Genomic DNA, 24538 nt, shown 5'->3' with positions numbered 1-24538 from the left:
TGTATCCGTGTATCAGTTAGTAGTAGCGCTGGAACAAGCATTTGGAAGAGCTAGCAGGAATGGTGAGAGCGGCAGTGGCCGTTTGAGAAATAAATTGTGCCCTCCTACTTTCCTTTGGGCAAATGAAACACAGAGGATACTCTTCCTAATTTTGCACGAGTCAATAAATGAGTCAGTGTGTTTCATAACACTTTATGATAAGAGCTAGGAAAGTCTGCATGTTAATGGATGACTTGCATGATGGAACACCAGAACTACTTGCAGCATTCCTCTAAACACCTGCGTTGAGACTGACCCGCTAACATGCAGAGTAGAGTGACCAACCGTCCGTAAATTTCACTGACCGTCCGTTAATTGGAAGTCACATCCGTTGTCTGTCACAATCCCTCTTACGGACGCCTTTTGTCCATAATTTTGGGGGTTACAACGACCTGCACTGCTCACCTTTGAAAAGCCTCCGTTTTCTGAGAACTCCCTGCTGGGGCCGCCTCGCACTCCTCTGTGCTCAAGAGCAGCCCCTCCCCAGCTTCTCACAGACTGTGATGGACCCATTGTCCTTCTGTATGCCGGCTGATTGTGGCATACAGAATGACAATGGGCCAGTCTAGGCAATTAAGGCATGTGGTGGGCCAGAAGGCAAGGACTGTTTTTTTTAACAAATTAGATGGAAGTAACATTGTCCAGTTACTTTTAAAAAACAGGCATATGCAATCAGCCATGCATGTGTACAAGTTAGAGCTTTTGTTTACCTAATACCTAATATGAACTTATTTTGACTTGCATTTATGTTGGTTGTCTATTTACTAATATATTGTTGCGCGATCTCCTCTGATGTGTCTTTAAAACATAACTTTTGTCCCAAAGTTTTGTCCTGAATTTTGACCTTCTGTCCTGAATTTTAGTCCTGAATTTTGACTTTTTGTTCTGAATTTTAACACTCACCATCTTGAATTTGCACCTATGCCAGTTGGTCACCCTAACACGGAGGGCATCTACCTCACGTGCTGCAGTTTCTGATGCGAACCTTATGCACTCAAGCATTGCCAAATATTTGTTGAAATTGTAGTTCTACGGATCTTTGAGAGTGTAAAAAATGATGTGCATCCGCCTCTGCCAAAAAATCAGTCATGCTCCTGGGTGACATATATTTCATGTGGTTTTAATTTTGTTTTTAAGCAATACTTGTTCTAGATTCAGGGGTACATTTTTAGCCTGTGGTATTATTTATTTGCTGTTAAAGATCATTGGAAGCATTCCAGCCTTACCAAGTACCACGCATCAGGGGTTAGACTAATGCATTTTAATTGCAGTGTGCGCATCACTGCACTAAAATGCATTAGTTACATATTGCCAGCCTGATCACTCCATGAGGAGCTACATTTGATTTTTGCAGCAATCATTCTGGCAATAAGTGTGCTGTGCTGAGTCAGCCTGCTGTGTAAAAATACACTGTGGTCTCTTATTATTTCGAATCCAACATAGACAACTCACACTGAAATCTGTTCAGCGGGTTGCAGCTTTTAACCAGCTGAGCAGTGAAGTGGAATGGCAGTGCAGCACTTTAATAACAAGCGTACAGAAAATTATTGTGTCATGTTTTTGACAAGCACATGATTTAGTTTATGGTAAAGCTTTTGGCTAATCCAGGATAAATGTCCCCCAAGGCATTGTTAACATAACAAAGAGTGGAGAGGAGACGGCTGAAGATCGTGTAAACACTAAAGAACTGCGCCGGAGGGGTAGGGACTGGGACCGCCGCAAGTCTAGTGTGGTGGCGACCCCTAGCAATAGAACTGATTCCCCTGAAGAAAGCTGTCGCGTCTTCCGTGAATTGCCGAAAGACGGATGGGGCATGAAGATAAGGCGTGTTGGCGGGGAAAGTTTGTTCCCAAGTAAATAAATGGAGCAACAGTAAATGAGGACAGGAACAGTACACTGCGAAGAGAGAGTAAAAATGGACAGTAACGAAGCCGAGCTGCTTGTCTCGATGAGTCAGCGCGCAGGCGCTGCTCGGAGAGACTTTAGTAGGTGAGTTTTCAAAGTGCTGCTGAAGACTGGCAGTTTGCGCGTGCACGCTCGCATGAATGCAAGCATGTCGCCAGCCAGCAGCACTTTGAAAACTCACCTACTAAAGTCTCTCTGAGCAGCGCATGCGCGCTGACTCAGCGAGACCTAAAAATGAGACACACACCATTGTTATCTGCTCGTGGTCTCTAAAACTGACGCCACCCATTTACCACAGGCTATTTATCCTCAGTCTGACGCGAGCATCGGAAACAAACCAACAACAATTACGCCCTCGGGCGGTATCCCAAAATCTGCTTCCTTCAGGCACTCCACGTGCTGTTATCTAGAACTTCGTAACACTACATTCCTCCTTTACCATGGAGTTAAAAATACAGTTATCAAACAGTGTAAACGTTGTGTCATTAATAATATCAACAAAGGAATATTCACTGGCGCTATCAGAATTATTCAATGGCCAAAGTCACGGGTATTTACTGTCTCAATCTGTCAGATTCAGCATACCGCTGGGATGGCTCGGGTTTACACCACCCTCCACCACTACAGACAGGGGCTGCGGAGAGTACCTCCCAGTGTCTAGAAACTGGATGCTGTTTGACTTAGCACGCAGAAGGCCGGGACAGCACTTGGGGAAGAGGTGATCAGTGGAGGTGTACTCGATGAGCTGACAGAGTCTCGTGGAGCACAACCAAACTCTTCCTCAATGTCTATCATGCCATCTGTTGATCCTGCTTCCAGTGCATTGTACACATCCAGCCCTGGAACCGGAGATGAGGAGGCTCTTTTAAACTTAGATACATTTCTGGTAACACTCCCTGCCCCTCCTCACGGCAGTCACCATAGTGCCCTTGATCTTGGTGACAGTCTAAGGGTCCCTGTCGAAGGGTAGGCAGAACTTGCCCACTTGGACTTTGTCTCCAAGTCAAAAGATGGTTCATTTGGCACGTCGTTTCTGTGAAGCATACTGATTGTTGTGAGCTTGTTTGGACTCAGAGCAATTTGGGAGATTGGGTTGATCTTGATCTGCCCACGCAGGATGTTCGTGAATAGTGTCTGCCAATGTCTGCCCAAAGCACAGAATACTTAGGGCAATGACAGTTGTAGAGTGTGGTGTGAGACAGTATTCCTGTAGCGAGGTATATGTGGATCACTCAGTCTTGGCATTCTCAGCCACCACAAAGCGGATTATCTAGAGTTCTTACTAAGCGCTCTATCTCTCTAGTTTCCTGGTGCTACCGCGGTGTGATGCGACGGTGTTTGGTGGCTCTGGAGTAAGGTATTGAGCCCATTCATGGCCGCTGAAAGGAGAACAGTAAATCTGTGAGGCTCTCCCCAAACAAACCATGGGTGGCCATGAGCTTCTTCATTTTAGGGATGACTTTGGAGGCAGCAGTAGCTGAAACAATCTCTACTTCATGATACCTGGAATAGTCATTCACAACGTCAAGCATATGGGAGCCATCAGGGAGGCTTCCAAAGTCTGCACTGACACTCTGCCAAGGAGCAGTCAGGGTAAACATTGTTTACAACAATGTTTACACATCCCATGCCATTACAACTACCGCGTTGTTACATCGCATGACATTACAATGCAAGCCTTGACAACAACTTGCTGTAGGTGGCAGAAGGTGTTGGGTTTTAAATCCAACACCTTCCCTACTGTTGCACAGACTGGAGTTGGAATAGTAAATTATACTATTCCAACATCCAGCGCCCCCTCCAAACAGCAAGTCGCTGTAATGACTTGCATTGTAATGGTCTGCGATGTAACAACACAGTTGTTGTAATGACCGCATTGCAATGGCATGCGTTCTAAACACATGCGTTGTAACATGGCATATTCAGCAGTCAGACCTTCCTCCATGATGATGGGAGCTGGGGTATCGGGTTGGCTAGTGGCCTGGCAGGTTGAGCATTGCCGTATGAACTCTCCAATTCTCCAATCTAGACCTGGAAACCAGAGCTTGCTCCACAGCCAGTTTTTTTACTTGACCACGCCTTGGTGCCTCCCATGAGCTAGACAGACAGATGTTTTTCGTAGGCTGGAGAGAGCACTAGCCATGGGCCTCTCATTAGGCAGCCTTCACCAGTGACCGATAGTTACTGGTGAACGTTATGAAGTGATAGGAGTGTTAAATTTGCTTCAGCATTGTGGTCTGGAGCCGTGCATCGAAGGAATTGCCAATCCACTGACAGGGTTGCCTGGATCGCAAGTTGTAAACACTCATCCTGTCTGGTGGCTTCACATACTTCCTCAGCGGATGTGGGAATCAGTCTGGAATATTCTACCACGATGCAAACATACTCCTCAGTTTCCAGGTTTGAGTCTGGGTGTAACGGTATCTGGTGATAATCGGAGCGAAGATCCATTTTGTAAAACCATTTTGACCCTCAAAGTTCACCAATGATATCATCAATGGTCGGTGTTAAATGGTGCTCCCGTTTGATTGCCAGATCCGTTTTTCTCATATCTATACGAATGCACACAGCATCTGGCTGCTTAGGTTTTTTGCCACCACGATGGAAGAGACCCATGGGGTAGAGCTTCTCACTTTCTCGATGATGCCTGCCTTATCTAAACGTTTCAGTTCCTTCTTCACCTTGGGAAGGAGGATGAAGCAATCCTGAGGTGCTGGAGCGCCACTGGGGTTACTGTGTCATCAGTGTGCAGACAGAGTGCTGGGCCTACCAGGCAGCCAATGCCATTAGAGAGGGGAGCAAAGTCAGTTAGTAGCTGGTCAAGGCCTTTGGTATGTACACTGAAAGCAAACTGTATCAGATTGCTTTCTTGGGCTGTCTGACAGCTGAGGAGGAATCCAGTCCCTGCAGGGGACACATATTTTTGCTTGTCAGGTGTAATCATGGGTGAGGGCTGCCTGGAACACACCTTTATGCTGCAACGGTGAACGGTCACTGAAGACATACACTTGTGCTCTAGTGCGGCTCAGTGTAGGAGGGCTAGTCAACTTATGGTAGATTTCTGCGGCCATCAAGTTTATAGACACGCCGGTGCCTGAAAGAGCTGAGATAGGTTGACCTTGCATGTCGATTGGGGTGTAGGAGCCAACTGGCATGTGGGTTGGGGCAGGTCAATCGCCATCACTATGTGGATAGTTTCATTATCATAATCCATGTCGCTTTCTGTCAGTGTAGTTGTGTGTGATTAAACAGCACTGGCCGGCTACTTTTGGGGCAGTGAACGTCACTTCGTAGAGGAGTTGCACACCAAAGAGAAGTAGTTGAGCTTTCCACAAGCACTAAAGGACTTCTCTTTGGAAGGGCAATCGCCTGGGTTGGGGTAGGGACCAGCACACCTCTTACATAAGCAGCCAGGTGTCTTCTACTTGGCAGACGCCAGCTTTGATTTGTGGGTCTCCTTGTAAAGTGTGTTCATCAGTTACTCTTTGATAGGTGCGGGTTGGCTCAGGTCCATGTGGGCAGCCCGGGCCTTGGAGAGTGTTTTGAAGCGCCTAAGATTTAGGATGTCCTGCATGGACATTTTGGCCTCCTGTGGGATCCTCTCCCGGAGTTTGGAGGAAGCGCACCCTTGGATGAACTGTGCTCTCAATTCATCTTCTCGTCAGGGAGTGTGCATGTGCTTACAAGCTCCTATAGGCAGCTGAAGAATACATCAGCAGACTCGTCTGGTTTTGCTGCTTGGCAGAAAAGAAAGCATTCATAATCAGGGTTTGGTGTCAGGTTTGAAATGCGATGTGATGGCATTCTTTAGAGTGGTGTAATTGCATGGGGGCCCTGCTTCAATGACACTTTTTGACAGTTTGTGAACTTCAGTGCCACCCAGGTGGAGAACCATGCCTCGTTTTCTATGAGAACTGATCCCCACTGCCTTGAAGTAAGTCTCTAAGCATTTGACCGAAACTTTCCAATAGGTGGCCTGCAACGGTGGGGGCCCAGTAACTGTGAAAGACTCTATCACAGGGATGGTGAGCATCGTGAGGGGATCAAAAGGGTGGAAGAGACGTTATACTGACTCCTATGCTGTGGAGTTCTGAAACAACTGTAGATGTGGCACCCCAGTAAACTTTGGGCATGTGCAACCTGAGATGGTGATGCTGGTCAGCAGGCGACAGCAGGGAAGCACTTGCACTGAGCTGGTGGGGAAGGGGTGAGCAATACCCTGTTTGTTTGTCCTTGGGACTGCGAAGCTGAAGCATAAGGGTGCCAACCAGCATTGAGGCTGGTGTTATGAGCCAGGGTTTGGGTCCCCCAAAACAAAGTCTTGGGACTCATATGAGCAGATGGCAGCCAGTGCAATGAGGGCGTTCAGTTCAACACACCACCTCCACAGGAGATAGGGCTAACGGTTACCTACAGGGTGTGGCAGTTGCTAGGCCTGAGCACTTGGAGGGACCTGGCAACAATGAATGAAATGCCTCATCATGGGAAGGCCAGGCAAAGTCAGAGGAAGGCGTGGTAGCCGTTGGGCCGGGCAGGACCAATCTTGTGACACCTCAGGATGCAGGTGAGTTGAAGTTGCAGGTGTCACGCTCACAGGGGGAGCGGACAGACGAACAGAAGCAGCTGAGATGGGCCAGCGAGCTCTGTGGGGGCACAGCAGACAAACATGCTGGGTGAGCAGAGAGTGCGGCAGCTGATTGGGAGTGAGGGTGAAGCAGGCAGGCTCGGGGAGAGGCAGCCAGCTGGAAGCCAAGAGTGCAGGAGTACACGGGGGTAATGCAGCCTCCTAGTGGCCAGTGTAGAAGCGCAGCAGTGCTGCAACTTTATTAAACGTAGACACAAACGGTTGCTATCTACTCATGGTCTCTAAAACTGACCACGCCCATTTATCACAGGCTATTTATTCTCAGTCTGATGGGAGTGTCAGATGAAATCAACAAAAATTACGCCCTTGAGTGGTATGCCTAAATTGCCCTCCCTCGGGCACCCACATTGGTTGTCTAGAGCATCCCAACACTACAGACAGCTTTTGTATACCACATGGCCTTTAATAAACAAACAATTCGTCAAAGTCACCTGTTGCCAAACAATGGTTGTGAATGTGTGTTGGAAGTGTAGGATGTATGCAATATTGTCCAGGTAGTATAGATCACTAATCAATGAAAAATCATTGATTTTAGCCAATAGTCTTTCGGATATCTCTGTACGTTTTTGGGAAACCCGGAGGTTCAGACTACCTGTCAAAGATTGCACAATTCTCATTTCTTGGAAACTTTGCTCCTTCTTCAAAATTTCCAAGAAATTATAAAGATTTGGATGAGGTCTGCTAACAGATTTACTGAAGGAGTTGTGCTATTCCTCAATGGCATTGTAAGTCTTTGCACCTTCCTCTAAGCAGGTCTCATAACCATTCCACCAGTCAATGGGGAACCTTGGCTTGCCTCCTGTGACCCAGCCTGCCTTGATAGCCAATCCATTTGCCCTCAAAATACTTAATTAGTGGGGCCAATTTGTCCTTTGAGTAAAGTAGTCTGATGCAGTAATTGAAGTGTAGATCTCATCCACACACTCAGGAAATACAAAGCATAACGCTGTTAGTTTTCCTAATTCAAAAGGCAATTTACTGTTTGACATGCAATCGTCAACTAAGGATGTTTTTTACATTTTTCACCAATATGCTGAGAAAAGTGAAAAAACATCCCTGAATTTGGGTGGTAGGGTAAATTTTGCAAATGTTGCTAATCATTGTTAATTTAAAGTCAACTATCACTTTCCTAGGGCTTTTACTAAATATTTTGTGTTTTAATCACTGTTAAAAATATAGCGTACATTGACGATGTCTTCCCAGGGATAAAGCTGTACATTAATGGGACTGTAGTATTATTTATGTTAGCACACAGTGCCAAGGTTATTCATTGCACAAACCTGTAAGTAACCCTGTGTAAGTCTCAAATAATCCTCTTGTGCTCCAAGGGCAAGTATTTATGTACTGACATCATTGGACATTGGGTTGCTCAGGGGTCTTTATGTTCGCATGAATAGTGTATATTTGGGTGAATGGTTGAGGTGTGACTTGAAAGTCCCATCCATCATCCAAATAGCACTATTCTCAAGTGTTACCAGGTTATAGGCTGTGCTAAATATTAGTATTCTTTTCTGAGGGTTTTCATTGTCATGCAGAAGGAAAGGTTCATTTGTGAAATTAATGGTTAATTCAGGGGGGACGTTAATGTCTGAATAGGTTTGTGGGGTTACTCGTTGGGGATTAGTTGTCTGTTTTTTGCCTCTATATCAATCCCCTAGGATTGGGTATTTTGGACTTGCTACGTGCATGGGAATGTTTTGGGATAGGTCCCTCAAAACAGAGCCACGGGGCTCATTGGAGGTGGCTGCTGGTAATTTTATCTGTTGAATATTTTCTCTAACTTCAATCTCCATTGCAGGGACAGAGGGGTTATCCTCTGAGGTACTTTCAACAGAGCAACCGCTCTACCTGTTCAATTGGATGAAAAATACTACACATACCTCCAATGACTCCAGGGCTCAGTTAACCTACCAATAAAGGTAGCCACCATACTTTAGGAGCCTATTGCCTCTTCTAGACTTGACAAAACTTGTTTGCCAAGCTGCTGCCATTATTGTTGGATCTGTTTAGAAAAAGAAATAGAAAAAAGTATAAGATTGTAGGTTTACTGTGCTGTTTTGATTGTTATCCTTTGAAGCCTTGCCTGCTAAGAAAAAGGAATTGTTATTTGTGTCTCTCTGTGGAGAAATAAAACAATTAAGATGCCCTGTTGAAATGTGAGGTTTTATTGTTTGTTAGCAATTTCCCGTAAAAAAATACTTTTAGTTAAGTTAGGAGTAATGTAATGTCTAGTATCTTTACCTGAAGATTGGTGTGTTGTGGTTTTTGAGGGAAGGAACTGGAAGTTGAAATTTTGGCATTGCAAGTGGTTTTTCCTGTATGGTGTAAAATTCAATTATGTTCTTATCTGTTTATGGAGAAAATGCTGAAGTATGTTTTTTGTTTTCTTACGTTTTGAAATTCTTCTGATTTATTTGTTGTTATTTCAAAAACTGTGATTTTTGTAATGAATGTTTTCAGAAATTTGATGAATTTCCAGTTTTTTTGTTGGTTGATGTATCTGTTTACCTTGTGCACAGAAACAGGTAGATAAAGTCTGGACCTGATTTTGAGTTTGGCTGTCTGTGGACCGCCAAACTCACGGTGAAACAGAGGTGACGGTCCAGCTACTCCCTACCTGCGGTCCGCCCACCCTATTACAACTTTAGCAGTCGGACCGCCATTGGATCGCCGCAACCTCCAGAGAACCGCATTCCCTGGCGATGGCATGGCGGTCAGTGGCTCACAAATGCTGGTGGTGCTGCTGAAGCACCACCATGCATATTACGAGTTTGCCGACCACCAGCACTCTCATGGAGGTTTTACTCGCAATCAGGCCCTTAGATGTTAGGATTTAATTCACCCTCCCTTTCCCTGTCCAACACATACCCTGAAGTCTGCCCCCAGCAGAGTTAGAATAGTAATTTTGCCCCAGTCACTGTCCAGCACCTGCTCTGAGGTATGCCCCATGCAGATTTATAATAATAATTTTGCCATCAGTCACTGTCCAACACCATCCCTGAGGTAAGTATCCGGCGGAGTTAGAAAAGTAATTTTGTTCTCCGTCACTGTCCAACACCTACCCTGAGAGAAGCCCCAGTGGAGTTATAATAGCAATTTTGCCCCCAGTCACTGTCCAGCACCTTCCCTGAGGTATGCCCCAGGTGGAATTAGAATAGCAATTTTGCCCCCAGTTACTGTCTAGCACCTTCCCTGAGGTATCCCCCGGCAGAATTAGAGTACTAATTTTGCCCCAGTCACTGTCCAGCACCTGTCCTGGGGTATACCCCCTGCAGATTTATAATAGTAATTTTTCCCCCAGTCACTGTTCAGCACCAGCCCTGAGGTAGGTGTCAGGTGGAGTTAGAATAGTCATTTTGCCCCAAGTCACTGTACATCACCTGCCCTGAGGTTTGCCCCCAGTGGAGTTAGAATACTAATTTTGCCCTCAGTCACTGTCCAGCACCTGCCCTGAGGTATGTCCCCAGTGGAGTTAGAAGTGTAGTTTGCCCCCCAGTCACTATCCAGCACCTTCCCTGATGTATGGGCCCGGCGGAGTTACAATAGCAATTTTGCCCCCAGTCACTGTGCAGCACCTACCCTGAGGTATGCCCCCAGCAGAGCTAGAAGAGCAATTTTGTCCCTAGTCACTGTCCAGCACCTGCCCTAAAGTATGCCCCCAGTGGAGTTAGAAAAAGTAATTTTGCCCCCGTCACTTTCCAACACCTTCCCTGAGGTATGCCCCAGCAGAATTAGGATAGTAATTGTGCCCTCAGTCACTGTCCAGCACCTGCCCTGAAGTATGCCCCCGGCAGACATAGACTAGCAATTTTGCCCCCAGTTACTGACTAACAACTTCCATGAGGTATCCCCCCGGCAGAGTTAAAGTAGTAATTTTGCCCAAAGTCACTGTCCAGCACCAGCCCTGAGGGAAGTATCAGGTGTAGTTAGAGGAGTAATTTTGCCCTCAGTCACTGTCCAGCACCTGCCCTGAGGTATGCTACTGGCAGAGTTAGAATAGTAATTTTGCCTCCAGTCATTTCCCAGGACCTGCTATGAGGTATGCCCCCGGTGAACATAGAATAGCAATTTTGACCTTTAGTCACCATTCAGCACCTTCCCTGAGGTCTGCACCCTAGAGTTAGGATAGTAATTTTGCCCATAGTCACTGTCCAGCACCTTTCCTGAGGTATACCCCTGGCAGATTAAAAATAGTAATTTTACCTCACTGTCCAGCACCTGCCTGAGGTATGCCCCCAGTGGACATAGAGTAGCATTTTTGCCCCCAGACACTGTCCAGCACGTTCCCTGAGATATGCTACTGGCAGAGTTAGAATAGTAATTTTGCCTCCAGTCATTTCCCAGGACCTGCTATGAGGTATGCCCCCGGTGAACATAGAATAGCAATTTTGACCTTTAGTCACCATTCAGCACCTTCCATGAGGTCTGCGCCCTAGAGTTAGGATAGTAATTTTGCCCATAGTCACTGTCCAGCACCTTTCCTGAGGTATACCCCTGGCAGATTTAAAATAGTAATTTTACCTCACTGTCCAGCACCTGCCTGAGGTATGCCCCCAGTGGACATAGAGTAGCAATTTTGCCCCCAGACACTGTCCAGCACGTTCCCTGAGATATGCCCCTGATGGAGTTAGAATAGGAATTTCGCCCGCAGTGACTGGCCAGCACCTTTCCTAAGGTATGGCCCTGGTGGAGTTAGAATAGCAGTTTTTCCCCCCAGTATCTGTGCAACACCTACCCTGAGGTATGCCCCCCTCAGAGTTTGTTTATTTTACAATAACCACTGTGTAGCACCTGAATGAGGAAAGTCATATGTTAAAAAAACATGTCTAAAATAGTTTTATTTTAATTATAATTAAAACGGTTATGCTAAAATCTGCATTGAAATAATCAACTGTCTTATATTGCTAGGATACCAGTAGATGTAGTTAAGAAAAGCTCTAGAGAAAATCTGGAATAAATCTGTGATTTTTTACCAAAAATAAAGAATATATGTTTTTGGGAATAAACTGCTTTATACTGTAGGTGTTTTGTGTTAACATCATTCTTACTTTTACTGATAGATGGCAGTCTCTGATTAGCAAACTGTTATTAGTCTGCAGCTCTCCCAGAAATGGGTGGTCACAAGGAAAGTCAGTGAACCCCTGATCACAAAATGGTGGACGGCTTAACTTATACATTTTTTGAGTAGTATTCCATAATTTAATCAAAAATATGTTTTGTAAGTATTTTGTAATGTGACTTAGATTCTAACAGAATGCATATTTCATTTGTTTGGTGTATTATGACAAATATATGCGCCTTCCACACATACAACAAGAGCCTTTTTAATTTGGGAGAAACAGCACAGATATGGTTAAAAACAAAGGAAGGACTGCTGTGAAAATGGGATATTTAGTTGAAATACAATCATTTAGGAATTAGACAATTTGAGACATGATTTTTAAAAAACATTCAAACATGAAATATATTTTGTGTATTACTACTAGGTGCCTTATTTACCAGCAGACTTGTGGAGGCGCAGAGGTGGTGGTCTCCCGACCACCCTATTACGATACGGGCAGGCAGACCGCCATTGCCCCGCCACAGCCGCCAGGAGACAGTAATATACTTGGCAGGACCGCCATGGTCACACCAAGCATATTACAAGTTTCCTCTCCCTATGGTTTCCATGGCGATTCTACCGCCATGAAAACTGTGGCGGAGAGGAAACAAAGGGGGCCCTACAGGGCCACCTTGTGCATCTGAGACATGTGGATGCTCACAGGGGGCACAACATGTGCTCCACTGTGTGCATGCACACCAGTTCCTGCACGCCATGGACTTTACAGTCTGGGACCTGTCTGGGTCACTGCGTACCTCCCTCTTACTCTGATGGGGAACTAGTGCCATCCCCCTTAGGATCACTCCCCAATGCCTTCCTAGACACTGTGGCACTGACCCAGATGTCTGCCTCCTTTGCAAGCTCCCTGGGGTCAGTGAACTTAGAATCAACAAAGTATTGGCGTACCTCTGGCGAAAAAAAACTGAACATTTGCTCTCTGGAGAACAAATTGTACAGCCCCTCATGGGTATTGGCTGCACTATCCTTCATACAACAATCCAGTGCCTTATACAAATAACCCACAAAATCCCCCCAGAACTGATGAGACAGTTTCTGATTGTCCCTGAACTTCAACCTGTACTCTTCTGGAGTGAATCCAAATCTCTTGAGAAGGGTCTCTTTCATGCTAGGATACTTCATCCTATCCCCCTTCTTTAGGGCAAGTAGGGTGTCCCTCCCATCACTAGGTTTATGCCTACAAAGGCCTGGTCCCAAATCACCCTCAAGGATCCCCTGCATCTGTTGAGTGACTACATATGCCTCAAACTACCTGTCTATGTCATCCTCCACCTCAAAGTCAGGTCTCAAGTCCATGGGTATGTGGCTTCTTCCTTTCCCACTGGACACTATAGTTTTACTGCCACCATTCCTGCTGTGGTCTATCAGTTGTTTGACCTTCAGGTCCAGCTCTTTAAGACTCAGCTCATGAGCCAACAAGATTTTCCTCTCTAAGCCTCCTTTTGCTGTGCCTCGATGGCAAGTTTTTCCTTGGCTAAGGCCCTCTCAGGCTCGCCCTCTTCTGCTAATCCAAGGCTCGTTCAGCCTCAGCTTTTTTCTCTTTTGCAGCCAGTTGAGCTAGCTTTAGCCTCAGGTCCCTCTCAGCCTGTCTGTATTTTACCTCAGCAAGAGACAGGGTGTGGGAGGAGATCCTGCTTCCTGCATTTTGATCCAGCAGGGGACTCCCTCTCTGTGGCCACCCCTCCCCCTGTCCTCTGGAGCCACTGCCAAGTCATTTTCCTCCTCCTTTTTGTCCTTCTCCTGGCCACCACCCCCTTAGGGCACTGTTTCTGGTTTTGGATCTAAGATTGAAATGGGCTCTCCTTTCTGTAGAGCTGCAAAGTAGTCCTCCCCAGTGTCTTCACCCTTCTGGTCCTCTGGGAGTCCCATATCAGTCTTTCACCTTTAAAATCATGCAGTGCTTCCCATAGGTACTGCTTAGTGGACCCCTTCTCCTCAACCAGACCACTCTCCCTGCAGAACCACCTTGGCTTATTCAAAATGGAATATGACAGGCAGTTGGGTTCCATTCCCATTCTGGCAATGTGTCATGTGTGCAACAACAAGAGTCCTGAGTGTATGAAGTTGAGGCAGGAATCAAAATTTGGAGAAATGACCAAATGAGATTAAAAGTAGAATTTAAAATTTGAATTGGTCTATATGGCATGGTAGTGACACCAAATCACTTTATGGCACTACACAAACACAAGTTTTATCCTCACCGCTGATCACCATTGGACAAGCAACAACCACAATTCTTTCCGGAGTAAGGCACAAGAAAACCACAAATGAACCTGTGCTCAACCCCCTGGTAGTTTGGCACAGAGCAGTGAGGCTTAACTTAGAGGCAATGTGGAAATTATTTGTGCAACACTTCAAACAGTAGTGAAAACACACCACAAAAGATCCCGCACCAGGTTAGAAAAACAAAGCAAACAATAATACATAAAACAAGACTAAAATGACAAAATTTCAATTAGTAGAACCAGACTTATGAATTTTTAAAGAATAAACTGTAAAATAGCACCTAAAAGTAGAAAGCGCCAACCACTGCTATCTGGTCATGCTGGACTGGGTCAAAGGCAAAAGTTCAAGCCGACCGCAGAAGGAGTGCGGTCGGATACAGTCCCAGATTATTCCTCCTGAAGTTTTACCTGCTAATGTTTTGTGCCAAGAGTCCCGTTCTCATTGGAGAGGGTCTCCGGGAGCAAGGAGAGCATCGCGTGCTGTGGTCAGAGCTGCACGATGAGCAGGCCGGGTGTCGCTGGTGGGCAGCCTGGAGCTTTGCTTGGCCATCCCCTGCAGGCTGTCAATGCTGCTTTGCAAAGAAATGGGCTGGGGGCACCTCCCGCTGATTTTTGGAGTGAGAGGCACAGTTTGTGGTCGCAAAGAGCCCAAAAGCTTGCATTTAAGAGCACGAAAGGGGTGCCACTTGGGGGTCAGGAATTCACTGAAGACAGGTCCAGGAGCTGTTGGGGAGCATTTTATGTCTCCGAGGCTCATAACAGGAGACCAGCAGACAAGTCCTTGGACTCATTCTGGGGCATGCGTTCAAGATGAAATTGCAGATCTAGTTCTTCTTCCGCAGGCAAGAGGGCAGAAGGCAGCAGGTCAGCAGCGCTGGGCAGCAGATCCTTATAGAGCAGCAGTTTAGCAGAGGGCCAGTCCTTGTAGCAGCAAAGTAGTCCTTCTTCTTGGCAAAGTATCCATAGGTCCAAAAGTGTACTAAAGTGGTGGTGTCTGAAGTCCTTCTTTTATACACAGTTGTGTCGTTGAAGTAGGAAGAAGCTTCTGGAGGCATGCCTTTGAAGTGCACAAATGCCCTGCCTTCCTGAACCTGCCTCCAAATTAACTACAGGGGGGTATGCAGCCCTTTGTGTTGAGATAAGACACAACCTATTTAGGTGTAAGTCAAGTTGGGCCCAGCCCCTCCCTCGCATCCTGCCAGTGATCGGCCATCCAGTGACACCTAAGATCCCATTGTGTGGAGCTGTCTAGGAGGAATACACAAAGCCCAACTGCCAACTACTCCCAGCCATGTGACCAGAGACAGACTGCAGGTACCAAATGGCTAAGGCAAGAAAATGAACAAAAAACCCAGAACAGTATCTGGGGGTACCCAGTGCACTACGAAAAAACACAATCCAGTGTGAATCAGAACTTCATGTAGATATACAATTCTACTCAAATTGACGAAAAAACAATATTGAACAGTGTAAGTAAGTAAGTAAATCTTTATTCGGTTATAAAAACAATAATAACCATTAAAGTACATAAAAACATGTCACACACAATGAGCAGATTATAAAAAATACTTAAATTTAAGAGATATTAATTCAGTCAAGATTTACTCTATGTTTAAAAATACACTTTAAAAACGTACTAACACTTTTCGTGATCAGTGTATTGTTCAAAAATTGCAAAAGCAACATAGCTGGGCGGCACCTTCTGAGGCCAAGGGTTCTCAACAATGGGGTTAACCATAATTTACGGTGTGTGGAGTAGAATTTACAGAACAATACCGTATGCATTGTTGATTGTTCCGACAGCTCATCACAGGGGCACACCATTAGACCCTCTTTCAAATTATGATTTTTGGGGAAGGCTACAAGTCTATGGAAGACATTCAATCTAAATCGTGTCAACAGAAAGCGCTCAAATTGTGACTCGACATAGGTCAAATAGGGTTCCATTTCCAGTGTGGTCATGACTATCAGGGAGTGTTGAACGGATTTTTTATTTATCTCCTTGCTCGACCGCAGTTCTTCCATATGGCTGAGAGCCCTTATTTTTAAATCTTTCTTTGAAATTTCAGCAATTTGTTCGGGGTTAACATAATATTTATTAAGCCCCAAATCTATAAGGAAGTTTTTTACATAAAGCAGCCACTCGATTTTTCCCGCATGTTCCAAAGACATGCAATCCGCCACTATCTCTTTTGTAAATGAGTTTTTTTTTACGTCCAGATACGGCGCCATAACAAAAGAGGTTGGATTTTAGCCAAATCTTCAATATGGGGAAGACCAAGTTCTGCATGACAGGCAAAAGTGGATGCTCGCTTAGGGGCCATCAGGAGAAATCTCATGAATGCATTCTCTGCTACCTGCAGGGCACTGATGTTTTTATGTCCCCACAGGCCCGCCCCGTAAAGTGCGATAGAATGGCACTTTGCTTTATAAATGCGGAGGAGCTCAACTGGTGGTCTTTTTCTGAGCTTCTGGGAGAATTTTATAAGAGCAATAATTGCTCTCAGAAGTTGGTGTTTGCGGACTTCAATGGCCGCTTTCCAATTGAGTTTATCATCTGTCATGACCCCTAAATATGAATATTGAGAGGTCGAATCCACTTTCTCTTTATCAAGGTAGATGGACCTCCCCTTTTTCTTTCCCTTTCCTGCCACCATCACATATGTCTTTTTTACATTAATTTTAAGGTCTAAGGTGCCCATAAATTTTGAGTATCTATCTAGGGCTTTCTGCAACTCTCGCGGGATGCGTGCCAATATTACTGCGTCATCCGCATAGAGGAGGGCGGGGACAGGGCGATTTTTCACTCGTGGGAGGTCCTGGGCCCCTCTCAACATCTCTACTTCAAGACCGTTAGTGTAGAGGGAGAAAAGAAAGGGGGCCAGGACACAGCCCTGCCTCACGCCCCTCTCCACTTTAAAGGAGTCAGATAATTCCCCCTGCGTTCCAAAGCGAACCCTAGATGAAGCATTGGAATATAGTGCCCGAAGAAGATGTACAAGGGGTGTATCTATACCCATATGAGTGAGCACTGACCACAACTTCGAATGAGAAACACAGTCAAAGGCCGCGGAAAGATCGACATAAACCATGTACAAGCTTCCTTGTTTTGCTGAAACATATTTACCCATCAATAGGGCTAAATTCAAAGCTTGTTCGGTTGTTCCAAAGCCCTCTCGAAAGCCAAACTGAATATCAGATAATATATTGCGATCATCTACCCACACTTGTAGACGCTGGAGAACCACTCTCCCCAGGGTTTTACCAAGCGAGTCCAATAATGAAATTGGCCTATAGCAGGTCACATCTTCCCTGTTTCCCTTTTTAAAAATGGGAACCATAATCGATTGGGTCCAAGTTTTAATTAAACCACACTTCATTGTTGCATCGAACACTTTTTTTAAAATTGGGGCCCACAAATCTAATTTGGACTTAAAAAAGTCAACTGGTACGCCGTCTGGGCCAGGCGCTTTTCCACTTTTGCTCTTTTTAACCGCATTTATAACTTCGTTTAATTCAAAATTTAAGGGAATCGGAAATGAACTTTCTTGTAGGCTCTGTTTACTCTCCTCTGGTAGATCTATTCCTGTTACTTTGCCAAAAACTTTAGAAAAATGATTTGTCCATATTGGGCCCTCAATCGCTACTTCGACTTTCGGGATGTTACTGGTATCTGTCAGGAAGGGGGTCCTCACTACCTTCCAGAACTGCTCGCTATTCCGGTTCCGGGAACTCTCGTATAATTGGTCCCAGAGCGCTTTTTTCAAGTCTTGTTTTCTGTTTTTACAGGCTAGACGATAAGACCTCCTTAATCTGCGTATTTCCTCTTGGTCTCTTGCAGGTTTCATCAGCGCTTTTGTTAAGGATTTGTGGGCCAGGGTACATTTATGGTCGACCCACCTTATTTCCTGACCTTATTCCCATTCATATTACGAGTTAAAAAATCCTTTACTATCTCCATAATTAAGTTAAAATTATGTAGAAGTTCTTCTTCGCTGGTGTCATTATCAAGGCACTTGACAATTGCTGGATATGCCGCATGGACCACTTTGTTTGTCATGGCCACTGGGTCTATCGTTCCCCATCCTATGGCAAAGCCATTTATTTTTGTAAGATAAATATTATTCTGAGCAAGTGTAGTCATCATCAGAAGCGATGTATATTGTCCCTGGTCAATGACCAGATCAAAAGCCAATGCGGCATGGTCACTTAAGGTGTTGACTATCAGCCTAAAACTCTGAGCCTTGCTTTCGAGTATTGTCGAGACCAGTATATAATCTATCGTGGATTCCCACCCCCTACCCAAATAAGTAGGTTGTGGGTGGCCAGATACGATGTCATTTTCATTCAAGATTACAAACCTAACTCTGATAGCATTTCGTTTAGGAAATCACCCACTTTAGTGTGGCAAAAGTGGGTCATAAACTTGTCTGTTTCTTCTGCCAGACCACAGATGTTACTATTTTTTGCTTCACAGGGGTGGTGATTAAAATCGCCACCCCAGACGATGCAAGGTACATCTGATCCTTGCATTTTTTTTATCAGGATAGAGAGTTTATTGCGGAGAGGCCAGAGTAAATTTACTCTCTCATTTTCCGGCAAATTGTCATAAGTATTTACTAGGATTATTGTCCCATTCTTCGGAAATGAGAGTTTCAGTATCTGGTAATTAGGATGTAGGCTGAGTGATGTTACTTTTAGCCCAAATATAGTGTTGTTTATGTATACCGTTAAACCCCCCTTGGCCCTACCATGGGGGCCTGCCACTGCCGCTGTAAAGTAAGTTTAATATCCCACTAGATGCTGTTCGCTAGTAGACCATGTCTCCTGCAAACAAATTACGTGGTACTCTTGGATAAAATCCAACAGACTCCCATTACGTATTTTGGTTCGTAATCCTGCAATGTTCCAAGACATAATTTGTATTATAGTGTCTGAACATTTATTTGTGCAGGGTGCTTCTACCACTGGTACGTACTCTGAGGGTTTTTGCATTTCATCAGCCATCTGCATGGATTGATTACTACAGATACTTCGAGGGGTAATAGTGTCGGCTCCTCTAGACGCTGATAAGGTAAATGCTGAGGAGGGATTACTATTTTCCATTACTTGTGTTTCTACATTTTCACCTGTGAGAATGATATCGTTGTAGGTGGTTTGATTTACCGTGGCAAATTTTTGTGCTCGGACCTGTTCTACATTAAGTCAATCTACGTTTTCCAGGCCGCCCAGAGCTGAGAAACGATTATAGGTAGGTAAATCAAACCTCTGGTATCGCTGGGCATAATTATTCTGGTATATTGGTTTTATGTTCTGGAGTGGGTATTGGTTGTTAATCAAACACCTCCAAGACTGGGGTTGAACAAATAATTATGAGCGTTTTGATAAGAAGAGTGATGGTCTTCTTCCCTCCAGTCTTGGAAAAAGTTTTTTACGGGGTGGGGTTTAAGATGGGAGATCAGTTCTCGTGGATAGAAATAATTAAGAAAATGTGTGGAAATAGTATCTCCTCCTCTAGCTTCATACCAGTCGCCAATACACCTGACGGCTCTATGGTCCCTAAAGTTTATAATTATCGCATCCCCCTTCCTTTCTTTTGGTCTTGTGCCCACCCAGCTCGTTCTTCTCACCATTAAAATGTTCCCATTTATATGTGCAGGGAGAGGTCGATTTTGGTTCAGCCAATAGATAGTTTTATTTTTTAGGGCATGATAATCCTCCCTAGAGCCCTCCGGGAGTTCCGGAACCCCTGTCATGATGATCGTATATGGGGCTGATTCTGGGGGTAGGTCCACTCTTCTAGCTGGTGGAATGTACTGACGGTGAAATGGCTGTTCGTCATTTCCTTTATCCATTGTGGATTTAGTTGAAATACTACTTTTCCCCATAAAATTATTATTATTTTTATTTTTTGGGTCTTCAGCATTTCCTACCATTTCTAGTGTGGGACTACTACCCACCCTTATCTCCCTATCCATTTCTTTGTCATTTAGTGGGGAATTAATTTTACTTTTGTCCACAATTTTTTTTGGTGACTTTCCCGCAGATTTTTTACCCAAAGCGGTATGCGTTTTCCTTGAAATGCCGCTAGTTGATGGCTGTTCTGGTAAAGTAGGGGGAGAAGTGGCTAAGTCAACAGTGACACTTCTAGTCTGGATTTTAAAAAATTCAGTTAGGGTCAAATTATTCCCTTGCACTTGTTTGCCCAAGTCGTCCAAGTGTAGGGTTATTAGTCTGGTCCTCTCAAGGAGGGGGAGTAAAAGGGACTTAACCATAGTCTCTATTTTAGTAAGTAGTTCACCCAAGGGGTCCTGATCAGTAGATAACCCCATTGTATTAGTACTTAAAGGGGGGTTATTTGTTACTAAGGGGCCGGCAGAGATCGAGGTTTGTGGTGTAGATTTGAACTTCTCCTTCTTAGCCAAAGGTGGTATCACAGGGGAGCCTTGTTTCTTTTTCGAAATATGTCTGATCTCAGGAAGCCCTATTAGATATTACCAGGTTCGGTGAATCTGATAGCCCTGATATAGATGAGCTAATTGTATGGTCAGCAAGATGAACCGTACCTGGGGTATTTAACTGTGGGGCTATTTCATCATTTTCAGGGATAGTACCTACTCCCTCAATCGTTACCCCCGGGGAGAGTGCTTTTCCAATTAGGCCTAATGAGGAGCGTTTGCCAGTTAGCAAATCAAGGGATAAGCGTTTCTCCGTGTCCGCAATTTCCTTCTCCAGAACAGTAGTAACGCGTTTAGAGAACTGGTCTATTGTGCCAGAAACAGGGCCATTAGATGTATTAACAGTTAGAGTGCGTGGTTTTCCCACGTCTAATGGCATATTTATAAACTGCAAAAAAATGCTAAGGCAGATCAGCACGTGCGTAAGTCCAAATTGACAAACGTTCAGAGTCCAATGATTCTAGGTATTTGTGACAGGCAACTCTTACCGCGCAATAGGAATTGGGGAAGTAGCCCGTCCCGTCCTCACTCGTCCTCGAACGGCCTCAAACGGCCCGCTCTTTGCCCGGTCTTCGCTCCGGGCGCGTTCCGCTGGCGCGTGAGGGCGGGACTCCTATAGTAGGCAAAGAGTCAGAAAAAGGAGGCAGGGCCGGGAAGAGGAGCCAGGTGTGCCGGGTCAACTCAGCAGCAGGCACCCTGGTCCTCGCAGTCCCGAGATGCAAGCCCCAATCACAGCCTCTCCTGGTTCAGCACAGCGTCCTTTTCCCTCGTATGACACAGGCATGTAAGGGACCGGCTTCTGAGTGTTCAAAGACCAAATGCGGCGAGCGGCACCCCTGGAACAGTGGTCAATGTAACACGATGTCAATAAATCAAAAAAATCAATCAAAAAAGAGTCCAATCAATCTTTCTTGGTGATCCAAAACGATTCTTCTTTACTATTGAAGAATATCGATGAGTAGAAATCAACAGCATACAAAATGAATCATTCAAACAACCGTCTCAATTTGAAATTTTCCCAATGCATTTCGGGCTATACAGAGAAAAAGCCCTTCGTCAGGGGAATCTATGGACAATGAACAAAAGTAAGCTATGTACACTCAGAATCAACATAACGACATTGTAAGGAAAACATTATGACTCATAGATGGACTAGGCAAGGACTGAACAGCGTTCTCAATAAAGAAAACTAAACGTGGTTATCATATTGTAAAAACTAAATGAACTGATCCCCAAGTGCAGTGTGTGATGAAGGAAAAAACAGCCTCACACGAAGTGACAAGACGCCCGCAACCATAGAGCCAATAAAGTGACTGAAACAATACCAGACCAAATGAGTGCAAAAAGCCAAACGGTTACCTTAAATGGTTGTGATACTAGTATCGGGGAAGCGATAACATTACACCAACGTCTCCTGCGATACGAGCCCTGAGGGAATCGACAATGTTAGTGATAAGTGACTAGGGAAGTGAGTTAATAAAAATATCGTGAATGGCCAAACGAAACGAATCTTACCGCTACACAGTGCAGAGCGGCAACGGGGCCGAATATTGAACAAATATCACAAAGCTTCTGTGAAAAAAATGATAACACGGAAAGACCATAAATAAAGGAAACATGGTCTCGTGTCCGAAAATAATAAAATCTGAATGTGCAGAAATTAAAATAAAAAGGCATGCTTGTACGCGGCTTACCGGAGAACACGGACGCGAACACTCAGGGAACAAACGCTGGCTCACGCATGCGTGTAAGGTGAGCCAGTGAGTTTAAAGATACAAAGGAGAAAAGGAAAAACGGACTTTATCACCGAAACATACAGGGTGGTGCAATGGCGGCCATTATGAAACGGTGGAGCATTAGTGTGAATTGTGGAGAAAATCAACGTCACCAAATGAAATATGTGAAGAAAAAAAATGCAGAAAACTGAATGAAAATAACGATTGAGAACTGCTGATACGTGTTCAACAATGAAAAATGCCAAATAATAAATACAATGAAGGCTAATTTTACAAATAGAGCACCAGGCGGAGAGATCAAAAATGGAAAACCTAGCAACACAGGTCATGATGTCTACAGAAAACACGCTAATTCAAATTTATCATTCAACCCCAAGGGGGACAGAGATTGCATAAACCAAATCCAGTGCGATTCACGTTGGGATAACATTTTTGACATATTTCGCCCCGGGATCACATCAACAGTTTCAAGAACACCAAATTTAAGCTGAGCCATGGTATGATTAGCTGCTAGCCAATGTTGGGCCAGCGGGCAACTGATGGTTTTAGTGCGAATACGACTTTTGTGTTCAGTGATCCGAGTTCGAAGAATGCGTTCAGTTTTTCCAACATAACATGAATCACAGGGACATTTGATAACATAAATAACGTGATGGCTGTTACAGTTAGCATTGAAGTTCAAATTGATTTTTTTCCAGTGCGGGGGTGTGGCAAACTGTTGCCTACCATCACATTATTACAATGGGAACAGTTGTTACATTTGGACATGCCCTTGTAAACCATGTGGGATTTACTGCAGGATTTATTCAACAGTTCTTTTAAATTCAATGACCTTTTGTAGGGGAAAAGTGGAACGTCAGTAAACAATCCTTTAAAATCAGGTTCACATTTAAGCAAATCCCATCTCTGTAGTATACTCTTTTTTAACAAATGAGAATCAGTAGAAAATGTGGAAACAAACCCCTCCCTCGTTTTGTTAGTATCTGCTGTTTTCTTTTTTAGTAAATCATCACGGTTAAGGGATATCGCCCTTTTGGCTGCCTGGTCGACAATGTGTGCAGGATAACCTCTGGTTAAGAACTTGTTTTTGGAGGCTTCAATCGTCTGAAGGCCCACCACTGCATCAGAAGTGATGCGCTTAATCCTGAGAAACTGTGAGTAAGGAAGGTGGCGTTTCAGGGGCCATGGATGAAAACTTTGGAACAAAAGTGAATTATTGCGATCGGTGGGTTTGGTGAAAACATTTGTCTGAATCAAAGAACCAGACAGAGTCAATAGTACATCCAGAAATGCAATACTGGAGGATTCAATCAAATGTGTGAATTGAATGCGAGGATTAATCATATTCAGTGACAGAATCTGTTTTTCCAAATCGCTACGTGTCCCATGCAAAATGATGAGAATATCATCAGTATAGCGACGGTATAACGTAAGGTTCTCAGTCCATCTGCAAGAAAATGGCATCTTTTAAAAAGGGACATTTTCAGAATTGTAATTTAAAATCTAACTTCACCCTAAATTAGGATTTTAAATTAGGATTCCAGTGACACAAAACATTAACTAGCTATCTCTTCCCTTTGGAATGTACACTTATAAAATGTAATACGGTAACTGCAATGTTAATATATGGGAGAAATAGTCCTTGCAGTAGTGTCAAATACAATTTAAAGTTTTGCACTACTATGACATATAAAACTTAAAAGTTCATGTCCAACTTTTTAAATACATTACACTGTGCCCTTGGGCTATCCAGAGCCTACCTTAAGGGTGACGAATACAGTGGTGGCTCCTTTGCTAAGGCGGAAGAGCTTGGCCCCACTGCTTTTTAGCAGTGAAATAAAGGAAAAATAAAATGATAATAGCTCAAGGTTATTATAATTATATTTGTTCCTGCTGCAGCGTCTCTGCGGGGTGGGGCTGCTCTGCTCTCAGAGCAGGGAGAGGAGTGGTGGGCACACTCTGTAAGTACTCATGAATGTTTGGCAATCCGTCTTGTTCCAGCCAAACATTCTTGTGCACTTTGCATGTTCTCCACCCAGGCTGTACAACCTGGGTGGAGAACATGCCCAGGCTCCCACTGCCTGCATGAGCTCTGAACCATGGCACTCAGACCAATCACAATGCTGCATTGCGGAGTTGTGATTGACTATGGGGAGCCTGGGTGTGTTTCCTGTTCCGGCTTCAGCAAGGGACTACGGAGGAGAGACACAGTGAGGAAGCAGAGAAAAGGTACGTTTTTCTTTCTTTTTTTCTTTACAATCGCCTCCACGCCTCGCCACTCCCGATCCATGCCGGCCGCCACTCGACGTAGATGTTTTGAAAAGGAAGGTTTGAGCCTGGCAAAAGGTTACATTTTGACAGGTCGACATGGCAGTTTAAAACTGCACACACATGATCTGCAATGGCATGCC

Source organism: Triturus cristatus, chromosome 9 (assembly GCF_964204655.1).
Source record: "Triturus cristatus chromosome 9, aTriCri1.1, whole genome shotgun sequence".
NCBI lineage: Eukaryota > Metazoa > Chordata > Amphibia > Caudata > Salamandridae > Triturus > Triturus cristatus.
This window is presented reverse-complemented; position numbering follows the sequence as displayed.